The sequence below is a fragment of the Coregonus clupeaformis genome, unplaced genomic scaffold (genome assembly GCF_020615455.1).
Source record: "Coregonus clupeaformis isolate EN_2021a unplaced genomic scaffold, ASM2061545v1 scaf2635, whole genome shotgun sequence".
NCBI lineage: Eukaryota > Metazoa > Chordata > Actinopteri > Salmoniformes > Salmonidae > Coregonus > Coregonus clupeaformis.
Window position 1 is genome coordinate 11,810 of NW_025536089.1, and position 26,772 is coordinate 38,581.

Here is a 26,772-nt window from a genome sequence, read left to right on the forward strand (position 1 = left end):
CGGACAATTCCTTCGACCTCATGGCTTGGTTTTTGCTCTGACATGCACTGTCAACTGTGGGACCTTATATAGACAGGTGTGTGCCTTTCCAAATCATGTCCAATCAATTGAAGTTACCACAGGTGGACTCCAAGTTGTAGAAACATCTCAAGGATGATCAATGGAAACAGGATGCACCGGAGCTCAATTTCGAGTCTCATAGCAAAGGGTCTGAATACTTATGTAAATAAGGTATTTCTGTTTTTTATTTGTAATACATTTGCAAAAATGTCTAAAAACCTGTTTTTGCTTTGTCATTATGGGGTATTGTGTAGATTGAGGAAATGTTTTTAGAATAAGGCTGTAACGTAACAAAATGTGGAAAAAGTCAAGGGGTCTGAATACTTTCCGAATTCACTGTATGAGGATTATTAGACACTGGTTCCAAATATCAGGGAAGCTGCCCCCCAGGAGTACTGTGTTGAAGCATTCTGGGAAGCTGCCTCTCAGGAGTACTGTGTTGAAGCATTCAGGGAAGCTGCCTCTCAGGAGAACTGTGTTGAAGCATTCAGGGAAGCTGCCTCTCAGGAGTACTGTGTTGAAGCATTCAGGGAAGCTGCCTCTCAGGAGTACTGTGTTGAAGCATTCAGGGAAGCTGCCTCTCAGGAGTACTGTGTTGAAGCATTCAGGGAAGCTGCCTCTCAGGAGTACTGTGTTGAAGAATTCAGGGAAGCTGCCTCTCAGGAGTACTGTGTTGAAGCATTCAGGGAAGCTGCCTCCCAGGAGTACTGTGTTGAAGCATTCAGGGAAGCTTCCCCTCAGGAGTACTGTGTTGAAGCATTCAGGGAAGCTTCCCCTCAGGAGTACTGTGTTGAATAATTCAGGGAAGCTGCCTCTCAGGAGTACTGTGTTGAAGCATTTTATTCCTGATGCTGTCAGGGCCACATTCCTTTCCAGGGTTAAGGCTGTGAGTTCAGCCTGTGTAATGTGGTAGTCGGTTGGGTTCAAAGTAACGTCTTCTGATTGTATTATACCATATTCTCCCTCCCTCCCCTCTCAGGGCTCTGAATGAAATGTGGAAGTGTCAGAACATGTTGAGAGGTTTGGTCAGAGAACTGCTGGACCTCCATAAACTACCTGCCGTGAGTCACACACACCACGTACAACACACTCACCTCTTCATCACACACACACACCTCTTCATCACACACACACACCTCTTCATCACACACCTCTTCATCACACACACCACGTACAACACACTAGCACACACCTCTTCATCACACACACACCTCTTCATCACACCACGTACAACACACTCACCTCTTCATCACACACACATCTCTTCATCACACACACACCTCTTCATCACACCACGTACAACACTCACACACACCTCTTCATCACACACACACCTCTTCATCACACCACGTGCAACACACACACCTCTTCATCACACACACACCTCTTCATCACACCACGTACAACACACTCACACACACCTCTTCATCACACACACACATACCTCACTCGCACACACCTCTTCATCACACACACACCTCTTCATCCCACCTCTTCATCATGCTACAGAATGGTGTTGTACCTCTTCTAACCTGAAGTCTCCTCTCTGTAGTCTGAAGCCAACACCACTGCCATGTTTGGAAAGCTGATGACCATTAGCAGTGAGTGGGACACACTTCTCCATATACTGAATGGGTTTGGGGCTGGGTGGGGGAGGGGGGGGTACTCCTGGGTTTGGGGCTGGGTGGGAGGGGGAGGGGCGGGGTACTCCTGGGTTTGGGGCTGGGGGGTTGGGGGAGTACTCCTGGGTTTGGGGCTGGGTGGGAGGGAGGGGGGGGGGTACTCCTGGGTTTGGGGCTGGGTGGGAGGGAGGGGGTACTCCTGGGTTTGGGGCTGGGTGGGAGGGAGGGGGTACTCTGGGTTTGGGGCTGGGTGGGAGGGAGGGGGGGCGGGTACTCCTGGGGTTTGGGGCTGGAGGGGGTACTCCTGGGTTTGGGGCTGGGTGGAGGGGGGTACTCCTGGGTTTTGTTCTGATTTGAGATTTCTCTTGTCTTTTCATGTTGCTGTATAATTTCAGTCTATTGCATTAATGTATAAAAATGCCAATGCTTCCCCACTAAAACACAACCCCCGTAGAGAACCTCCCGGATGCTGGCAAGGCCCAGGACTTCATGAAGAGGTTTAATCAGGTGTTAGGAGAGGATGAGAAGCTCCGAGTCCAGCTGGATACTCTCATCAGCCCCGTCTGCTCCTGCAAACAGGCTGAGCTCTGTGTGGTAAGAATATAATACAACTACACCTACACACACACTACAACACACAACACAAACACCTACAACTACACTACCCTACACCACACCACACTACACTACACCAACACTACTCACTACCCCACACTACACACTACACACTACACAAACACACACACTACACATACACATACACTACACACTACACACTACACACTACACCCTACACTACACACTACACACTACATACACTATATATACACACACTGATACGTACACACACCATTGACTTTCAAACCAGTAGATAGTGAGAGCGCTGATGTCATCCACGTTGATAATGTATTAATGTGTTTCAGACTGAGATTACCAGTAGATATTAATAATGTATTTGAGGGAGATTACCAGTAGATATTAATAATGTATTTGAGGGAGATTACCAGTAGATATTAATAATGTATTTGAGGGAGATTACCAGTAGATATTGGTCATGTATTTCAGAGGGAGATTACCAGTAGATATTGATCATGTATTTCAGAGGGAGATTACCAGTAGATATTGATCCTGTATTTCAGAGGGAGATTACCAGTAGATATTGATAATGTATTAATGTGTTTCAGACTGAGATTACCAGTAGATATTGATCATGTATTTCAGAGGGAGATTACCAGTAGATATTGATCCTGTATTTCAGAGGGAGATTACCAGTAGATATTGGTCATGTATTTCAGAGGGAGATTACCAGTAGATATTGATCCTGTATTTCAGAGGGAGATTACCAGTAGATATTGATCATGTATTTCAGAGGGAGATTACCAGTAGATATTAATAATGTATTTCAGAGGGAGATTACCAGTATATATTGATCATGTATTTCAGAGGGAGATTACCAGTAGATATTGATCATGTATTTCAGAGGGAGATTACCAGTAGATATTGATAATGTATTAATGTGTTTCAGACTGAGATTACCAGTAGATATTGATCATGTATTTCAGAGGGAGATTACCAGTAGATATTGATAATGTATTAATGTGTTTCAGACTGAGATTACCAGTAGATATTGATCATGTGTTTCAGACTGAGATTACCAGTAGATATTGATCATGTATTTCAGAGGGAGATTACCAGTAGATATTGATCATGTATTTCAGAGGGAGATTACCAGTAGATATTGATCATGTATTTCAGAGGGAGATTACCAGTAGATATTAATAATGTATTTCAGAGGGAGATTACCAGTATATATTGATCATGTATTTCAGAGGGAGATTACCAGTAGATATTGATCATGTATTTCAGAGGGAGATTACCAGTAGATATTGATAATGTATTAATGTGTTTCAGACTGAGATTACCAGTAGATATTGATCATGTATTTCAGAGGGAGATTACCAGTAGATATTGATAATGTATTAATGTGTTTCAGACTGAGATTACCAGTAGATATTGATCATGTATTTCAGAGGGAGATTACCAGTAGATATTGATCATGTATTTCAGAGGGAGATTACCAGTAGATATTGATCCTGTATTTCAGAGGGAGATTACCAGTAGATATTGATCATGTATTTCAGAGGGAGATTACCAGTAGATATTGATCATGTATTTCAGAGGGAGATTACCAGTAGATATTGATAATGTATTAATGTGTTTCAGACTGAGATTACCAGTAGATATTGATCCTGTATTTCAGAGGGAGATTACCAGTAGATATTGATCCTGTATTTCAGAGGGAGATTACCAGTAGATATTGATCCTGTATTTCAGAGGGAGATTACCAGTAGATATTGATAATGTATTAATGTGTTTCAGACTGAGATTACCAGTACATATTGATCATGTATTTCAGAGGGAGATTACCAGTAGATATTAATAATTTATTTGAGGGAGATTTCCAGTAGATATTGATCATGTATTTCAGAGGGAGATTACCAGTAGATATTGATCCTGTATTTCAGAGGGAGATTACCAGTAGATATTGATCATGTATTTCAGACTGAGATTACCAGTAGATATTGATCATGTATTTCAGAGGGAGATTACCAGTAGTTATTGGTCATGTATTTCAGAGGGAGATTACCAGTAGATATTGATCATGTATTTCAGAGGGAGATTACCAGTAGATATTGATAATGTATTTCAGAGGGAGATTACCAGTAGATATTGATCATGTATTTCAGAGGGAGATTACCAGTAGATATTGATCCTGTATTTCAGAGGGAGATTACCAGTAGATATTGATCCTGTATTTCAGAGGGAGATTACCAGTAGATATTGATCCTGTATTTCAGAGGGAGATTACCAGTAGATATTGATCCTGTATTTCAGAGGGAGATTACCAGTAGATATTGATCCTGTATTTCAGAGGGAGATTACCAATAGATATTGATCCTGTATTTCAGAGGGAGATTACCAGTAGATATTGATAATGTATTAATGTGTTTCAGACTGAGATTACCAGTACATATTGATCATGTATTTCAGAGGGAGATTACCAGTAGATATTAATAATTTATTTGAGGGAGATTTCCAGTAGATATTGATCATGTATTTCAGAGGGAGATTACCAGTAGATATTGATCCTGTATTTCAGAGGGAGATTACCAGTAGATATTGATCATGTATTTCAGAGGGAGATTACCAGTAGATATTGATCCTGTATTTCAGAGGGAGATTACCAGTAGATATTGATAATGTATTTCAGAGGGAGATTACCAGTAGATATTGATCCTGTATTTCAGAGGGAGATTACCAGTAGATATTGATCATGTATTTCAGAGGGAGATTACCAGTAGATATTGATCCTGTATTTCAGAGGGAGATTACCAGTAGATATTGATCATGTATTTCAGAGGGAGATTACCAGTAGATATTGATCATGTATTTCAGACTGAGATTACCAGTAGATATTGATCATGTATTTCAGAGGGAGATTACCAGTAGATATTGATCATGTATTTCAGAGGGAGATTACCAGTACATATTGATCATGTATTTCAGAGGGAGATTACCAGTAGATATTGATCATGTATTTCAGAGGGAGATTACCAGTAGATATTGATCATGTATTTCAGAGGGAGATTACCAGTAGATATTGATCATGTATTTCAGAGGGAGATTACCAGTAGATATTGATCATGTATTTCAGAGGGAGATTACCAGTAGATATTGATCATGTATTTCAGAGGGAGATTACCAGTAGATATTGATCATGTATTTCAGAGGGAGATTACCAGTAGATATTGATCATGTATTTCAGATGGAGATTACCAGTAGATATTGATAATGTATTAATGTGTTTCAGACTGAGATTACCAGTACATATTGATCATGTATTTCAGAGGGAGATTACCAGTAGATATTGATCATGTATTTCAGAGGGAGATTACCAGTAGATATTGATAATGTGTTTCAGACTGAGATTACCAGTAGATATTGATCATGTATTTCAGAGGGAGATTACCAGTAGATATTGATCATGTATTTCAGACTGAGATTACCAGTAGATATTGATCATGTATTTCAGAGGGAGATTACCAGTAGATATTGGTCATGTATTTCAGAGGGAGATTACCAGTAGATATTGATCATGTATTTCAGAGGGAGATTACCAGTAGATATTGATAATGTATTTCAGAGGGAGATTACCAGTAGATATTGATCCTGTATTTCAGAGGGAGATTACCAGTAGATATTGATCATGTATTTCAGAGGGGAGATTACCAGTAGATATTGATCCTGTATTTCAGAGGGAGATTACCAGTAGATATTGATCATGTATTTCAGAGGGAGATTACCAGTAGATATTGATCATGTATTTCAGACTGAGATTACCAGTAGATATTGATCATGTATTTCAGAGGGAGATTACCAGTAGATATTGATAATGTATTAATGTGTTTCAGACTGAGATTACCAGTACATATTGATCATGTATTTCAGAGGGAGATTACCAGTAGATATTGATAATTTATTTGAGGGAGATTTCCAGTAGATATTGATCATGTATTTCAGAGGGAGATTACCAGTAGATATTGATCCTGTATTTCAGAGGGAGATTACCAGTAGATATTGATCATGTATTTCAGACTGAGATTACCAGTAGATATTGATCATGTATTTCAGAGGGAGATTACCAGTAGTTATTGGTCATGTATTTCAGAGGGAGATTACCAGTAGATATTGATCCTGTATTTCAGAGGGAGATTACCAGTAGATATTGGTCATGTATTTCAGAGGGAGATTACCAGTAGATATTGATAATGTATTAATGTGTTTCAGACTGAGATTACCAGTACATATTGATCATGTATTTCAGAGGGAGATTACCAGTAGATATTAATAATTTATTTGAGGGAGATTTCCAGTAGATATTGATCATGTATTTCAGAGGGAGATTACCAGTAGATATTGATCCTGTATTTCAGAGGGAGATTGCCAGTAGATATTGATCCTGTATTTCAGAGGGAGATTACCAGTAGATATTGATCCTGTATTTCAGAGGGAGATTACCAGTAGATATTAATAATTTATTTGAGGGAGATTTCCAGTAGATATTGATCATGTATTTCAGAGGGAGATTACCAGTAGATATTGATCCTGTATTTCAGAGGGAGATTACCAGTAGATATTGATCCTGTATTTCAGAGGGAGATTACCAGTAGATATTGATCCCCTGTATTTCAGAGGGAGATTACCAGTAGATATTGATCCTGTATTTCAGAGGGAGATTACCAGTAGATATTGATCCTGTATTTCAGAGGGAGATTACCAATAGATATTGATCCTGTATTTCAGAGGGAGATTACCAGTAGATATTGATAATGTATTAATGTGTTTCAGACTGGAGATTACCAGTACATATTGATCATGTATTTCAGAGGGAGATTACCAGTAGATATTAATAATTTATTTGAGGGAGATTTCCAGTAGATATTGATCATGTATTTCAGAGGGAGATTACCAGTAGATATTGATCCTGTATTTCAGAGGGAGATTACCAGTAGATATTGATCATGTATTTCCAGAGGGAGATTACCAGTAGATATTGATAATGTATTAATGTGTTTCAGACTGAGATTACCAGTAGATATTGATCCTGTATTTCAGAGGGAGATTACCAGTAGATATTGATCATGTATTTCAGAGGGAGATTACCAGTAGATATTGATCATGTATTTCAGACTGAGATTACCAGTAGATATTGATCATGTATTTCAGAGGGAGATTACCAGTAGATATTGATCATGTATTTCAGACTGAGATTACCAGTAGATATTGATCATGTATTTCAGAGGGAGATTACCAGTAGATATTGGTCATGTATTTCAGAGGGAGATTACCAGTAGATATTGATCATGTATTTCAGAGGGAGATTACCAGTAGATATTGATAATGTATTTCAGAGGGAGATTACCAGTAGATATTGATCCTGTATTTCAGAGGAGATTACCAGTAGATATTGATCATGTATTTCAGAGGGAGATTACCAGTAGATATTGATCCTGTATTTCAGAGGAGATTACCAGTAGATATTGATCATGTATTTCAGAGGGAGATTACCAGTAGATATTGATCATGTATTTCAGACTGAGATTACCAGTAGATATTGATCATGTATTTCAGAGGGAGATTGCCAGTAGATATTGATCATGTATTTCAGAGGGAGATTACCAGTACATATTGATCATGTATTTCAGAGGGAGATTACCAGTAGATATTGATCATGTATTTCAGAGGGAGATTACCAGTAGATATTGATCATGTATTTCAGAGGGAGATTACCAGTAGATATTGATCATGTATTTCAGAGGGAGATTACCAGTAGATATTGATCATGTATTTCAGAGGGAGATTACCAGTAGATATTGATCATGTATTTCCAGAGGGAGATTACCAGTAGATATTGATCATGTATTTCAGAGGGAGATTACCAGTAGATATTGATCATGTATTTCAGATGGAGATTACCAGTAGATATTGATAATGTATTAATGTGTTTCAGACTGAGATTACCAGTACATATTGATCATGTATTTCAGAGGGAGATTACCAGTAGATATTGATCATGTATTTCAGAGGGAGATTACCAGTAGATATTGATCATGTATTTCAGACTGAGATTACCAGTAGATATTGATCATGTATTTCAGAGGGAGATTACCAGTAGATATTGATCATGTATTTCAGACTGAGATTACCAGTAGATATTGATCATGTATTTCAGAGGGAGATTACCAGTAGATATTGGTCATGTATTTCAGAGGGAGATTACCAGTAGATATTGATCATGTATTTCAGAGGAGATTACCAGTAGATATTGATAATGTATTTCAGAGGGAGATTACCAGTAGATATTGATCCTGTATTTCAGAGGGAGATTACCAGTAGATATTGATCATGTATTTCAGAGGGAGATTACCAGTAGATATTGATCCTGTATTTCAGAGGGAGATTACCAGTAGATATTGATCATGTATTTCGGAGGGAGATTACCAGTAGATATTGATCATGTATTTCAGACTGAGATTACCAGTAGATATTGATCATGTATTTCAGAGGGAGATTACCAGTAGATATTGATCATGTATTTCAGAGGGAGATTACCAGTAGATATTGATCATGTATTTCAGAGGGAGATTACCAGTAGATATTGATCATGTATTTCAGAGGGAGATTACCAGTAGATATTGATCATGTATTTCAGAGGGGAGATTACCAGTAGATATTGATCATGTATTTCAGAGGGAGATTACCAGTAGATATTGATCATGTATTTCAGAGGGAGATTACCAGTAGATATTGATCATGTATTTGAGGGAGATTACCAGTAGATATTGATCATGTATTTCAGAGGGAGATTACCAGTAGATATTGATCCTGTATTTCAGAGGGAGATTACCAGTAGATATTGATAATGTATTAATGTGTTTCAGACTGAGATTACCAGTACATATTGATCATGTATTTCAGAGGAGATTACCAGTAGATATTAATAATTTATTTGAGGGAGATTTCCAGTAGATATTGATCATGTATTTCAGAGGGAGATTACCAGTAGATATTGATCCTGTATTTCAGAGGGAGATTACCAGTAGATATTGATCATGTATTTCAGAGGGAGATTACCAGTAGATATTGATAATGTATTAATGTGTTTCAGACTGAGATTACCAGTAGATATTGATCCTGTATTTCAGAGGGAGATTACCAGTAGATATTGATCATGTATTTCAGAGGGAGATTACCAGTAGATATTGATCATGTATTTCAGACTGAGATTACCAGTAGATATTGATCATGTATTTCAGAGGGAGATTACCAGTAGATATTGATCATGTATTTCAGACTGAGATTACCAGTAGATATTGATCATGTATTTCAGAGGGAGATTACCAGTAGATATTGGTCATGTATTTCAGAGGGAGATTACCAGTAGATATTGATCATGTATTTCAGAGGGAGATTACCAGTAGATATTGATAATGTATTTCAGAGGGAGATTACCAGTAGATATTGATCCTGTATTTCAGAGGGAGATTACCAGTAGATATTGATCATGTATTTCAGAGGGAGATTACCAGTAGATATTGATCCTGTATTTCAGAGGGAGATTACCAGTAGATATTGATCATGTATTTCAGAGGGAGATTACCAGTAGATATTGATCATGTATTTCAGACTGAGATTACCAGTAGATATTGATCATGTATTTCAGAGGGAGATTACCAGTAGATATTGATCATGTATTTCAGAGGGAGATTACCAGTACATATTGATCATGTATTTCAGAGGGAGATTACCAGTAGATATTGATCATGTATTTCAGAGGGAGATTACCAGTAGATATTATCATGTATTTCAGAGGGAGATTACCAGTAGATATTGATCATGTATTTCAGAGGGAGATTACCAGTAGATATTGATCATGTATTTCAGAGGGAGATTACCAGTAGATATTGATCATGTATTTCAGAGGGAGATTACCAGTAGATATTGATCATGTATTTCAGAGGGAGATTACCAGTAGATATTGATCATGTATTTCAGATGGAGATTACCAGTAGATATTGATAATGTATTAATGTGTTTCAGACTGAGATTACCAGTACATATTGATCATGTATTTCAGAGGGAGATTACCAGTAGATATTGATCATGTATTTCAGAGGGAGATTACCAGTAGATATTGATCATGTATTTCAGACTGAGATTACCAGTAGATATTGATCATGTATTTCAGAGGGAGATTACCAGTAGATATTGATCATGTATTTCGGACTGAGATTACCAGTAGATATTGATCATGTATTTCAGAGGGAGATTACCAGTAGATATTGGTCATGTATTTCAGAGGGAGATTACCAGTAGATATTGATCATGTATTTCAGAGGGAGATTACCAGTAGATATTGATAATGTATTTCAGAGGGAGATTACCAGTAGATATTGATCCTGTATTTCAGAGGGAGATTACCAGTAGATATTGATCATGTATTTCAGAGGGAGATTACCAGTAGATATTGATCCTGTATTTCAGAGGGAGATTACCAGTAGATATTGATCATGTATTTCAGAGGGAGATTACCAGTAGATATTGATCATGTATTTCAGACTGAGATTACCAGTAGATATTGATCATGTATTTGAGGGAGATTACCAGTAGATATTGATCATGTATTTCAGAGGGAGATTACCAGTAGATATTGATCATGTATTTCAGAGGGAGATTACCAGTAGATATTGATCATGTATTTCAGAGGGAGATTACCAGTAGATATTGATCATGTATTTCAGATGGAGATTACCAGTAGATATTGATAATGTATTAATGTGTTTCAGACTGAGATTACCAGTACATATTGATCATGTATTTCAGAGGGAGATTACCAGTAGATATTGATCATGTATTTCAGAGGGAGATTACCAGTAGATATTGATCATGCTATTTCAGACTGAGATTACCAGTAGATATTGATCATGTATTTCAGAGGGAGATTACCAGTAGATATTGATCATGTATTTCAGACTGAGATTACCAGTAGATATTGATCATGTATTTCAGAGGGAGATTACCAGTAGATATTGGTCATGTATTTCAGAGGGAGATTACCAGTAGATATTGATCATGTATTTCAGAGGGAGATTACCAGTAGATATTGATAATGTATTTCAGAGGGAGATTACCAGTAGATATTGATCCTGTATTTCAGAGGGAGATTACCAGTAGATATTGATCATGTATTTCAGAGGGAGATTACCAGTAGATATTGATCCTGTATTTCAGAGGGAGATTACCAGTAGATATTGATCATGTATTTCAGAGGGGAGATTACCAGTAGATATTGATCATGTATTTCAGACTGAGATTACCAGTAGATATTGATCATGTATTTCAGAGGGAGATTACCAGTAGATATTGATCATGTATTTCAGAGGGAGATTACCAGTAGATATTGATCATGTATTTCAGAGGGAGATTACCAGTAGATATTGATCATGTATTTCAGAGGGAGATTACCAGTAGATATTGATCATGTATTTGAGGGAGATTACCAGTAGATATTGATCATGTATTTCAGAGGGAGATTACCAGTAGATATTGATCATGTATTTCAGAGGGAGATTACCAGTAGATATTGATCATGTATTTCAGAGGGAGATTACCAGTAGATATTGATCATGTATTTCAGAGGGAGATTACCAGTAGATATTGATCATGTATTTCAGATGGAGATTACCAATAGATATTGATCATGTATTTCAGAGGGAGATTACCAGTAGATATTGATCATGTATTTCAGAGGGAGATTACCAGTAGATATTGATCATGTATTTCAGAGGGAGATTACCAGTAGATATTGATCATGTATTTCAGAGGGAGATTACCAGTAGATATTGATCATGTATTTCAGAGGGAGATTACCAGTAGATATTGATCATGTATTTCAGAGGGAGATTACCAGTAGATATTGATCATGTATTTCAGAGGGAGATTACCAGTAGATATTGATCCTGTATTTCAGAGGGAGATTACCAGTAGATATTGATCCTGTATTTCAGAGGGAGATTACCAGTAGATATTGATCCTGTATTTCAGAGAGAGATTACCAGTAGATATTGATCCTGTATTTCAGAGGGAGATTACCAGTAGATATTGATCCTGTATTTCAGAGGGAGATTACCAGTAGATATTGATCCTGTATTTCAGAGGGAGATTACCAGTAGATATTGATAATGTATTAATGTGTTTCAGACTGAGATTACCAGTACATATTGATCATGTATTTCAGAGGGAGATTACCAGTAGATATTAATAATTTATTTGAGGGAGATTTCCAGTAGATATTGATCATGTATTTCAGAGGGAGATTACCAGTAGATATTGATCCTGTATTTCAGAGGGAGATTACCAGTAGATATTGATCCTGTATTTCAGAGGGAGATTACCAGTAGATATTGATCCTGTATTTCAGAGGGAGATTACCAGTAGATATTGATCCTGTATTTCAGAGGGAGATTACCAGTAGATATTGATCCTGTATTTCAGAGGGAGATTACCAGTAGATATTGATAATGTATTAATGTGTTTCAGACTGAGATTACCAGTACATATTGATCATGTATTTCAGAGGGAGATTACCAGTAGATATTAATAATTTATTTGAGGGAGATTTCCAGTAGATATTGATCATGTATTTCAGAGGGAGATTACCAGTAGATATTGATCCTGTATTTCAGAGGGAGATTACCAGTAGATATTGATCATGTATTTCAGAGGGAGATTACCAGTAGATATTGATCATGTATTAATGTATTTCAGAGGGAGATTACCTGTAGATATTGATCCTGTATTTCGAGAGGAGATTACCAGTAGATATTGATCCTGTATTTCAGAGGGAGATTACCAGTAGATATTGATCCTGTATTTCAGAGGGAGATTACCAGTAGATATTGATCCTGTATTTCAGAGGGAGATTACCAGTATATATTGATCATGTATTTCAGAGGGAGATTACCAGTAGATATTGATCATGTATTTCAGAGGGAGATTACCAGTAGATATTGATCATGTATTAATGTATTTCAGAGGGAGATTACCAGTAGATATTGATCATGTATTTCAGAGGGAGATTACCAGTAGATATTGATCCTGTGTTTCAGACTGAGATTACCAGTAGATATTGATCATGTATTTCAGAGGGAGATTACCAGTAGATATTGATCCTGTATTTCAGAGGGAGATTACCAGTAGATATTGATAATGTATTAATGTGTTTCAGATTGAGATTACCAGTACATATTGATCCTGTATTTCAGAGGGAGATTACCAGTAGATATTAATAATTTATTTGAGGGAGATTTCCAGTAGATATTGATCATGTATTTCAGAGGAGATTACCAGTAGATATTGATCCTGTATTTCAGAGGGAGATTACCAGTAGATATTGATCATGTATTTCAGAGGGAGATTACCAGTAGATATTAATAATTTATTTGAGGGAGATTTCCAGTAGATATTGATCATGTATTTCAGAGGGAGATTACCAGTAGATATTGATCCTGTATTTCAGAGGGAGATTACCAGTAGATATTGATCATGTATTTCAGAGGGAGATTACCAGTAGATATTGATAATGTATTAATGTGTTTCAGACTGAGATTACCAGTAGATATTGATCCTGTATTTCAGAGGGGAGATTACCAGTAGATATTGATCATGTATTTCAGAGGGAGATTACCAGTAGATATTGATCATGTATTTCAGACTGAGATTACCAGTAGATATTGATCATGTATTTCAGAGGGAGATTACCAGTAGATATTGATCATGTATTTCAGAGGGAGATTACCAGTAGATATTGATCCTGTATTTCAGAGGGAGATTACCAGTAGATATTGATCATGTATTTCAGAGGGAGATTACCAGTAGATATTGATCATGTATTTCAGACTGAGATTACCAGTAGATATTGATCATGTATTTCAGAGGGAGATTACCAGTAGATATTGATAATGTATTAATGTGTTTCAGACTGAGATTACCAGTACATATTGATCATGTATTTCAGAGGGAGATTACCAGTAGATATTAATAATTTATTTGAGGGAGATTTCCAGTAGATATTGATCATGTATTTCAGAGGGAGATTACCAGTAGATATTGATCCTGTATTTCAGAGGGAGATTACCAGTAGATATTGATCATGTATTTCAGACTGAGATTACCAGTAGATATTGATCATGTATTTCAGAGGGAGATTACCAGTAGTTATTGGTCATGTATTTCAGAGGGAGATTACCAGTAGATATTGATCGTGTATTTCAGAGGGAGATTACCAGTAGATATTGATCATGTATTTCAGAGGAGATTACCAGTAGATATTGATCCTGTATTTCAGAGGGAGATTACCAGTAGATATTGATCATGTATTTCAGAGGGAGATTACCAGTAGATATTGATCCTGTATTTCAGAGGGAGATTACCAGTAGATATTGATCCTGTATTTCAGAGGGAGATTACCAGTAGATATTGATCCTGTATTTCAGAGGGAGATTACCAGTAGATATTGATCCTGTATTTCAGAGGGAGATTACCAGTAGATATTGATCCTGTATTTCAGAGGGAGATTACCAATAGATATTGATCCCTGTATTTCAGAGGGAGATTACCAGTAGATATTGATAATGTATTAATGTGTTTCGGACTGAGATTACCAGTACATATTGATCATGTATTTCAGAGGGAGATTACCAGTAGATATTAATAATTTATTTGAGGGAGATTTCAGTAGATATTGATCATGTATTTCAGAGGGAGATTACCAGTAGATATTGATCCTGTATTTCAGAGGGAGATTACCAGTAGATATTGATCATGTATTTCAGAGGGAGATTACCAGTAGATATTGATAATGTATTAATGTGTTTCAGACTGAGATTACCAGTAGATATTGATCCTGTATTTCAGAGGGAGATTACCAGTAGATATTGATCATGTATTTCAGAGGGAGATTACCAGTAGATATTGATCATGTATTTCAGACTGAGATTACCAGTAGATATTGATCATGTATTTCAGAGGGAGATTACCAGTAGATATTGATCATGTATTTCAGACTGAGATTACCAGTAGATATTGATCATGTATTTCAGAGGGAGATTACCAGTAGATATTGGTCATGTATTTCAGAGGGAGATTACCAGTAGATATTGATCATGTATTTCAGAGGGAGATTACCAGTAGATATTGATAATGTATTTCAGAGGGAGATTACCAGTAGATATTGATCCTGTATTTCAGAGGGAGATTACCAGTAGATATTGATCATGTATTTCAGAGGGAGATTACCAGTAGATATTGATCCTGTATTTCAGAGGGAGATTACCAGTAGATATTGATCATGTATTTCAGAGGGAGATTACCAGTAGATATTGATCATGTATTTCAGACTGAGATTACCAGTAGATATTGATCATGTATTTCAGAGGGAGATTACCAGTAGATATTGATCATGTATTTCAGAGGGAGATTACCAGTACATATTGATCATGTATTTCAGAGGGAGATTACCAGTAGATATTGATCATGTATTTCAGAGGGAGATTACCAGTAGATATTGATCATGTATTTCAGAGGGAGATTACCAGTAGATATTGATCATGTATTTCAGAGGGAGATTACCAGTAGATATTGATCATGTATTTCAGAGGGAGATTACCAGTAGATATTGATCATGTATTTCAGAGGGAGATTACCAGTAGATATTGATCATGTATTTCAGAGGGAGATTACCAGTAGATATTGATCATGTATTTCAGATGGAGATTACCAGTAGATATTGATAATGTATTAATGTGTTTCAGACTGAGATTACCAGTACATATTGATCATGTATTTCAGAGGGAGATTACCAGTAGATATTGATCATGTATTTCAGAGGAGATTACCAGTAGATATTGATCATGTATTTCAGACTGAGATTACCAGTAGATATTGATCATGTATTTCAGAGGGAGATTACCAGTAGATATTGATCATGTATTTCAGACTGAGATTACCAGTAGATATTGATCATGTATTTCAGAGGGAGATTACCAGTAGATATTGGTCATGTATTTCAGAGGGAGATTACCAGTAGATATTGATCATGTATTTCAGAGGGAGATTACCAGTAGATATTGATAATGTATTTCAGAGGGAGATTACCAGTAGATATTGATCCTGTATTTCAGAGGGAGATTACCAGTAGATATTGATCATGTATTTCAGAGGGAGATTACCAGTAGATATTGATCCTGTATTTCAGAGGGAGATTACCAGTAGATATTGATCATGTATTTCAGAGGGAGATTACCAGTAGATATTGATCATGTATTTCAGACTGAGATTACCAGTAGATATTGATCATGTATTTCAGAGGGAGATTACCAGTAGATATTGATCATGTATTTCAGAGGGAGATTACTAGTAGATATTGATCATGTATTTCAGACGGAGATTACCAGTAGATATTGATCATGTATTTCAGAGGGAGATTACCAGTAGATATTGATCATGTATTTCAGACGGAGATTACCAGTAGATATTGATCATGTATTTCAGAGGGAGATTACCAGTAGATATTGGTCATGTATTTCCAGAGGGAGATTACCAGTAGATATTGATCATGTATTTCAGAGGGAGATTACCAGTAGATATTGATAATGTATTTCAGAGGGAGATTACCAGTAGATATTGATCCTGTATTTCAGAGGGAGATTACCAGTAGATATTGATCATGTATTTCAGAGGGAGATTACCAGTAGATATTGATCCTGTATTTCAGAGGGAGATTACCAGTAGATATTGATCATGTATTTCAGAGGGAGATTACCAGTAGATATTGATCATGTATTTCAGACTGAGATTACCAGTAGATATTGATCATGTATTTGGAGGGAGATTACCAGTAGATATTGATCATGTATTTCAGAGGGAGATTACCAGTAGATATTGATCATGTATTTCAGAGGGAGATTACCAGTAGATATTGATCATGTATTTCAGAGGGAGATTACCAGTAGATATTGATCATGTATTTCAGATGGAGATTACCAGTAGATATTGATAATGTATTAATGTGTTTCAGACTGAGATTACCAGTACATATTGATCATGTATTTCAGAGGGAGATTACCAGTAGATATTGATCATGTATTTCAGAGGGAGATTACCAGTAGATATTGATCATGTATTTCAGACTGAGATTACCAGTAGATATTGATCATGTATTTCAGAGGGAGATTACCAGTAGATATTGATCATGTATTTCAGACTGAGATTACCAGTAGATATTGATCATGTATTTCAGAGGGAGATTACCAGTAGATATTGGTCATGTATTTCAGAGGGAGATTACCAGTAGATATTGATCATGTATTTCAGAGGGAGATTACCAGTAGATATTGATAATGTATTTCAGAGGGAGATTACCAGTAGATATTGATCCTGTATTTCAGAGGGAGATTACCAGTAGATATTGATCATGTATTTCAGAGGGAGATTACCAGTAGATATTGATCCTGTATTTCAGAGGGAGATTACCAGTAGATATTGATCATGTATTTCAGAGGGAGATTACCAGTAGATATTGATCATGTATTTCAGACTGAGATTACCAGTAGATATTGATCATGTATTTCAGAGGGAGATTACCAGTAGATATTGATCATGTATTTCAGAGGGAGATTACCAGTAGATATTGATCATGTATTTCAGAGGGAGATTACCAGTAGATATTGATCATGTATTTCAGAGGGAGATTACCAGTAGATATTGATCATGTATTTGAGGGAGATTACCAGTAGATATTGATCATGTATTTCAGAGGGAGATTACCAGTAGATATTGATCATGTATTTCAGAGGGAGATTACCAGTAGATATTGATCATGTATTTCAGAGAGGGAGATTACCAGTAGATATTGATCATGTATTTCAGAGGGAGATTACCAGTAGATATTGATCGTGTATTTCAGATGGAGATTACCAATAGATATTGATCATGTATTTCAGAGGGAGATTACCAGTAGATATTGATCATGTATTTCAGAGGGAGATTACCAGTAGATATTGATCATGTATTTCAGAGGGAGATTACCAGTAGATATTGATCATGTATTTCAGAGGGAGATTACCAGTAGATATTGATCATGTATTTCAGAGGGAGATTACCAGTAGATATTGATCATGTATTTCAGAGGGAGATTACCAGTAGATATTGATCATGTATTTCAGAGGGAGATTACCAGTAGATATTGATCCTGTATTTCAGAGGGAGATTACCAGTAGATATTGATCCTGTATTTCAGAGGGAGATTACCAGTAGATATTGATCCTGTATTTCAGAGAGAGATTACCAGTAGATATTGATCCTGTATTTCAGAGGGAGATTACCAGTAGATATTGATCCTGTATTTTTGGGAGGGAGATTACCAGTAGATATTGATCCTGTATTTCAGAGGGAGATTACCAGTAGATATTGATAATGTATTAATGTGTTTCAGACTGAGATTACCAGTACATATTGATCATGTATTTCAGAGGGAGATTACCAGTAGATATTAATAATTTATTTGAGGGAGATTTCCAGTAGATATTGATCATGTATTTCAGAGGGAGATTACCAGTAGATATTGATCCTGTATTTCAGAGGGAGATTACCAGTAGATATTGATCCTGTATTTCAGGGGGAGATACCAGTAGATATTGATCCCTGTATTTCAGAGGGAGATTACCAGTAGATATTGATCCTGTATTTCAGAGGGAGATTACCAGTAGATATTGATCCTGTATTTCAGAGGGAGATTACCAGTAGATATTGATAATGTATTAATGTGTTTCAGACTGAGATTACCAGTACATATTGATCATGTATTTCAGAGGGAGATTACCAGTAGATATTAATAATTTATTTGAGGGAGATTTCCAGTAGATATTGATCATGTATTTCGAGAGGGAGATTACCAGTAGATATTGATCCTGTATTTCAGAGGGAGATTACCAGTAGATATTGATCATGTATTTCAGAGGGAGATTACCAGTAGATATTGATCATGTATTAATGTATTTCAGAGGGAGATTACCTGTAGATATTGATCCTGTATTTCAGAGGGAGATTACCAGTAGATATTGATCCTGTATTTCAGAGGGAGATTACCAGTAGATATTGATCCTGTATTTCAGAGGGAGATTACCAGTAGATATTGATCCTGTATTTCAGAGGGAGATTACCAGTATATATTGATCATGTATTTCAGAGGGAGATTACCAGTAGATATTGATCATGTATTTCAGAGGGAGATTACCAGTAGATATTGATCATGTATTAATGTATTTCAGAGGGAGATTACCAGTAGATATTGATCATGTATTTCAGAGGGAGATTACCAGTAGATATTGATCCTGTGTTTCAGACTGAGATTACCAGTAGATATTGATCATGTATTTCAGAGGGAGATTACCAGTAGATATTGATCCTGTATTTCAGAGGGAGATTACCAGTAGATATTGATAATGTATTAATGTGTTTCAGATTGAGATTACCAGTACATATTGATCCTGTATTTCAGAGGGAGATTACCAGTAGATATTAATAATTTATTTGAGGGAGATTTCCAGTAGATATTGATCATGTATTTCAGAGGGAGATTACCAGTAGATATTGATCCTGTATTTCAGAGGGAGATTACCAGTAGATATTGATCATGTATTTCAGAGGGAGATTACCAGTAGATATTGATCATGTATTAATGTATTTCAGAGGGAGATTACCAGTAGATATTGATCCTGTATTTCAGAGGGAGATTACCAGTAGATATTGATCCTGTATTTCAGAGGGAGATTACCAGTATATATTGATCATGTATTTCAGAGGGAGATTACCAGTAGATATTGATCATGTATTTCAGAGGGAGATTACCAGTAGATATTGATCATGTATTAATGTATTTCAGAGGGAGATTACCAGTAGATATTGATCATGTATTTCAGAGGGAGATTACCAGTAGATATTGATCCTGTGTTTCAGACTGAGATTACCAGTAGATATTGATCATGTATTTCAGAGGGAGATTACCAGTAGATATTGATCATGTATTTCAGAGGGAGATTACCAGTAGATATTGATAATGTATTTCAGAGGGAGATTACCAGTAGATATTGATCCTGTGTTTCAGACTGAGATTACCAGTAGATATTGATCCTGTATTTCAGAGGGAGATTACCAGTAGATATTGATCCTGTATTTCAGAGGGAGATTACCAGTAGATATTGATCATGTATTTCAGACTGAGATTACCAGTAGATATTGATCCTGTATTTCAGAGGGAGATTACCAGTAGATATTGATCCTGTATTTCAGAGGGAGATTACCAGTAGATATTGATCATGTATTTCAGAGGGAGATTACCAGTAGATATTGATCCTGTATTTCAGAGGGAGATTACCAGTAGATATTGATCCTGTATTTCAGAGGGAGATTACCAGTAGATATTGATCCTGTATTTCAGAGAGAGATTACCAGTAGATATTGATCCTGTATTTCAGAGGGAGATTACCAGTAGATATTGATCCTGTATTTCAGAGGGAGATTACCAGTAGATATTGATCCTGTATTTCAGAGGGAGATTACCAGTAGATATTGATCCTGTATTTCAGAGGGAGATTACCAGTAGATATTGATCATGTATTTCAGACTGAGATTACCAGTAGATATTGATCCTGTATTTCAGAGGGAGATTACCAGTAGATATTGATCCTGTATTTCAGAGGGAGATTACCAGTAGATATTGATCATGTATTTCAGAGGGAGATTACCAGTAGATATTGATCCTGTATTTCAGAGGGAGATTACCAGTAGATATTGATCCTGTATTTCAGAGGGAGATTACCAGTAGATATTGATCCTGTATTTCAGAGGGAGATTACCAGTAGATATTGATCCTGTATTTCAGAGGGAGATTACCAGTAGATATTGATCCTGTATTTCAGAGGGAGATTACCAGTAGATATTGATCCTGTATTTCAGAGGGAGATTACCAGTAGATATTGATCATGTATTTCAGAGGGAGATTACTCGTGAAACTGACGTTCCCTAAGCAGCCCACCAACCCCCTTCCTGGGAGATGGTTAAGTTCCTGTTAGAACGGATCGCTCCGTCCACATCGACTCCGAGGCCATCAGGTAAATAAACAGCCAGTGTGTGTGTGTAGCATGCTGTTATCAGTGGCAGTCGGTCTGATTTTTATGATTTATTATTTAGTGTTGTGAAGTTAACAAATCATGAACCTTGGTTTGAGAAGATTGTTCCCTGGATAATACATTTCATTTCATACCATCAATCCTGTTGGCCCAACTAACCATATAGGGGCCATAACTTTGTAATACATTGATTACCACAGTTTATCTACCTCTGATACGTGGGTGCTTCGGTGATGATGCCGGAGTAGCCATGTTTTGGAGGATATATTCGTCTGGCGCCGCAAACCGTGTCAATATATCCTCCAAACACCGCTTCGAGGGCATTATACAACGGGTTACCAACATATTCAAATAATCATTGACATATTTTCATTAAAAACTGTTATTTTGATGAATTTATTAATACTATTTCATCCTTCCACGAGATATAGTCCCGACACAAATCTAGGGTCTCTACCCAAGCCGGCTGGTCGTTCGTTTTATCGGTTTGTTTGCTTAGAGACGCGACCCAGTCGTTCAGTCTTTTTGTTCTGTGTCTCTCTCTGCTCAGTGCTCTGGTCAAACTGCTGAATAAGATGTTATATAATGTTATGATATGTTATATATGATATGTAATGTTATATCTCTCTCTGCTCGGTGCTCTGGTCAAACTGCTGAATAAGATGTTATATAATGTTATGATATGTTATATATGATATGTAATGTTATATCTCTCTCTGCTCAGTGCTCTGGTCAAACTGCTGAATAAGATGTTATATAATGTTATGATATGTTATATATGATATGTAATGTTATATCTCTCTCTGCTCAGTGCTCTGGTCAAACTGCTGAATAAAGATGTTATATAATGTTATGATATGTTATATATGATATGTAATGTTATATCTCTCTCGCTCGGTGCTCTGGTCAAACTGCTGAATAAGATGTTATATAATGTTATGATATGTTATATATGATATGTAATGTTATATCTCTCTCTGCCCAGTGCTCTGGTCAAGCTGCTGAATAAGTCTATTGAGGGAACAGCTGATGATGATGATGAAGGTGTCACACCAGATACTGCCATCCGCTCTGGACTGGAACTACTGAAGGTATGGATGGATGGAGGGGACTGGTGGATGAAAGGATGAATGAATGGACAGATGAATAACTGGTTCCCTGTCCTCCTCCTCCTCCAGGTTCTGTCGTTCACCCACCCCACAGCTTCCACTCTGCCGAGACCTGTGAGTCTCTGCTCCAGTGTCTGAAGATGGAGGATGACAAGGTGGCTGAAGCTGCCATACAGATCTTCAGGAACACTGGACAGAAAATAGAGACGGAACTACAGCAGATACGATCGTAAGGGAGGGAGGGAGGGGGGGGGGGGGAGAGAGGGAGGGAGGGGGGAGGTAGGCAGAGAGGGGAGGGAGGCAGAGAGGGGGGAGGGTGGCAGAGGGGGAGGGTGGCAGGGAGGGGATATTCAGAAGCACTGGACAGAAAATAGAGACGGAACTACAGCAGATACGATCGTAAGAGAGGGAGGGAGGGAGGGGGGGGGGACAGAGAGGGAGGGAAGGAGGCAGAGGGGGAGGGTGGCAGAGGGGGAGGGTGGCAGGGAGGGAGGGAGGGTGGCAGAGGGGGAGGGTGGGAGGGAGGGAGGGAGGGAGAGGGAGGGAGGCAGAGATGGCTGGAGGGAGGGTGGCAGGGCGGGAGAGGAGGGGATATTCAGAAGCACTGGACAGAAAATAAAGACAGAACTGCAGCAGATAGGATCGGGAGGGATGGATGGCGGGAGGGAGAGGGGAATGGCCTGATGGGTAGTTAATGCGTGGGGTGAAGGGTCCATTTGGGATTGGGCATACTAGTGCAGGATTAAGAATTCCTGGAATGTCATGGAGTTTTCATGGAATTGTCCCTTGTTGAAAGACGTCTTCTGACCTCAATGGGGTTAAAGAGTCCCTGTAGTACGTCTGTGCTAACCTCCTCTCCTTCCTCCAGTACGTCTGTGCTAACCTCCTCTCCTTCCTCCAGTACGTCTGTGCTAACCTCCTCTCCTTCCTCCAGTACGTCTGTGCTAACCTCTCCTTCCTCCAGTACGTCTGTGCTAACCTCCTCTCCTTCCTCCAGTACGTCTGTGCTAACCTCCTCTCCTAACTCCAGTACGTCTGTACTAACCTCCCCTTCCTCCAGTACGTCTGTGCTAACCTCCCCTTCCTCCAGTACGTCTGTGCTAACCTCCTCTCCTTCCTCCAGTACGTCTGTGCTAACCTCCTCTCCTCTCCTTCCTCCAGTACGTCTGTGCTAACCTCCTCTCCTCTCCTTCCTCCAGTACGTCTGTGCTAACTTCCTCTCCTTCCTCCAGTACGTCTGTGCTAACCTCCTCTCCTCTCCTTCCTCCAGTACGTCTGTGCTAACTTCCTCCCCTTCCTCCAGTACGTCTGTGCTAACCTCCCCTTCCTCCAGTACATCTGTGCTAACCTCCTCTCCTCTCCTTCCTCCAGTACGTCTGTGCTAACCTCCTCTCCTTCCTCCAGTACGTCTGTGCTAACCACCTCTCCTTCCTCCAGTACGTCTGTGCTAACCTCCTCTCCTTCCTCCAGTACGTCTGTGCTAACCTCCTCTCCTTCCTCCAGTACGTCTGTGCTAACCTCCTCTCCTTCCTCCAGTACGTCTGTGCTAACCTCCTCTCCTCCCCTTCCTCCAGTACGTCTGTGCTAACCTCCCCTTCCTCCAGTACGTCTGTGCTAACCTCCTCTCCTCTCCTTCCTCCAGTACGTCTGTGCTAACCTCCCCTTCCTCCAGTACGTCTGTGCTAACCTCCTCTCCTCCCCTTCCTCCAGTACGTCTGTGCTAACCTCCCCTTCCTCCAGTACGTCTGTGCTAACCTCCCCTTCCTCCAGTACGTCTGTGCTAACCTCTCCTTCCTCCAGTACGTCTGTGCTAACCTCCTCTCCTTCCTCCAGTACGTCTGTGCTAACCTCCTCTCCTCTCCTTTCCTCCAGTACGTCTGTGCTAACCTCCCCTTCCTCCAGTACGTCTGTGCTAACCTCCCCTTCCTCCAGTACGTCTGTGCTAACCTCCCCTTCCTCCAGTACGTCTGTGCTAACCTCCTCTCCTTCCTCCAGTACGTCTGTGCTAACCTCCCCTTCCTCCAGTACGTCTGTGCTAACCTCTCCTCTCCTCTCCTTCCTCCAGTACGTCTGTGCTAACCTCCCCTTCCTCCAGTACGTCTGTGCTAACCTCTCCTTCCTCCAGTACGTCTGTGCTAACCTCCCCTTCCTCCAGTACGTCTGTGCTAACCTCTCCTCTCCTCTCCTCCAGTACGTCTGTGCTAACCTCTCCTCTCCTTTCCTCCAGTACGTCTGTGCTAACCTCTCCTCTCCTTCCTCCAGTACGTCTGTGCTAACCTCCCCTTCCTCCAGTACGTCTGTGCTAACCTCTCCTCTCCTCTCCTCCAGTACCCTGATTCCAGTCCTCCATCAGAAGGCTAAGCGTGGAACCCCCCACCAGGCTAAACAGGCTGTTCACTGTATCCATGCTATCTTCTGTAACAAGGAGGTCCAGCTGGCGCAGATCTTTGAGGTAACACACCTCACACACCTCTACACACACACACACAGAGAGAGAGACAGAGAGACAGAGAGAGAGAGAGAGAGACTTTGTTGTTAGAAAGTCTTGGATTTCTTCACATTTTGTTTCCTAAATACTCAAGTCAAAGTGGAAGAAAAAATAAAACTAATATACCTTGATTAGATAAGTATTTCCCTGAGTATTAGATAAGTATTCAGCTCCCTGAGTCGATGCGTGTTAGAAACACCTTTGGCAGCCATTACAGCTGGGAGTCTTGTCTAAGTCTCTAAGAGCTTTCCACACCTGGATTGTACAATATTAGCCCATTATTCTTTTCATAATTCTTCAAGCTCTGTCAAGATGTTGGGGATCGTGGCTAGACTGCAGTTTTCAAGTCTTGCCATAGATTTTCAAGCAGATTTAAGTCAAAACCGTAACTTGGCCACTCCGGAACATTCACTGTCTTCTTGGTGAGCAACTCCAGTGTAGATGTGGCCTTGTGTTGTAGGTTATTGTCCTGCTGAAAGGTGAATTCCTCTCCCAGTGTCTGGTGAAAAGTAGACTGAACCAGGTTTTCCTCTAGGATTTAGTCTGTTCTTAGCTCCATCCCATTTCTTTTTTATCCTGAAAAACTCCTCAGTATTTGCCGATGACAAGCATACCCATAACATGATGCAGCCACCACCGTGCTTGAAAAGAAGGAGGCAGTTACTCAGTGATGTGATGTGTTGGATTTGCCCCAAACATGAGACATCGCATTTAGGCCAAAAATACTATATTCCTTTTCCATTTTAGTATTTTTTAATAATACTTTAGTGCCTTGTTGCATACATATCCATGTTTTGGAATATTTGTATTCATTTAAGTCATTATTGTGGAGTCACTACAATGTTGTTGATCCATCCTCAGTTTTCTCTCGTCACAGACATTAAACTCTGTAACTGTTTTAAAATCACCAACGGCCTCGTGGTGACATCACTAACAGTTTCCTTCCTGTCCTGCAGCTCAGTTCAGAAGGACGACTGTATCTTTGATGTGTCTGGGTGGTTTAATACATCACCCACAGGATAATTATTAACTTGACCATGCTTAAAGAGATGTTAAATGTCTGATTTGTTACTGTTACCAATCTACCAATCACTGCCCTTCTTTATGAGACTTTCTAAAAGCTCCCTGGTCTTTGTAGTTGAGTCTGTGCTTGAAATGCAATACTTGACTGAGGGACCTTCCAGATGTTGTATGGATGGGGGACAGAGGAAGGGGTAGTGGACCTTCCAGATGTTGTATGGATGGGGGACAGAGGAAGGGGGACAGAGGAAGGGGTAGTCATACTGAGGGACCTTCCAGATGTTGTATGGATGGGGGACAGAGGAAGGGGTAGTGGACCTTCCAGATGTTGTATGGATGGGGGACAGAGGAAGGGGTAGTGGACCTTCCAGATGTTGTATGGATGGGGGACAGAGGAAGGGGTAGTGGACCTTCCAGATGTTGTATGGATGGGGGGACAGAGGAAGGGGTAGTGGACCTTCCAGATGTTGTATGGATGGGGGACAGAGGAAGGGGTAGTGGACCTTCCAGATGTTGTATGGATGGGGGACAGAGGAAAGGGGGAGTGGACCTTCCAGATGTTGTATGGATGGGGGACAGAGGAAGGGGTAGTGGACCTTCCAGATGTTGTATGGATGGGGGACAGAGGAAGGGGGTAGTGGACCTTCCAGATGTTGTATGGATGG

At 38.8% G+C, this 26,772-nt stretch overlaps 1 pseudogene; it reads left to right on the forward strand.

Annotated features, from left to right (window-relative positions):
• Positions 1–400: 400 nt before the first annotated feature.
• Positions 401–26,772, forward strand: part of LOC123481185 — a 43,166-nt pseudogene continuing 16,794 nt past the window's right edge.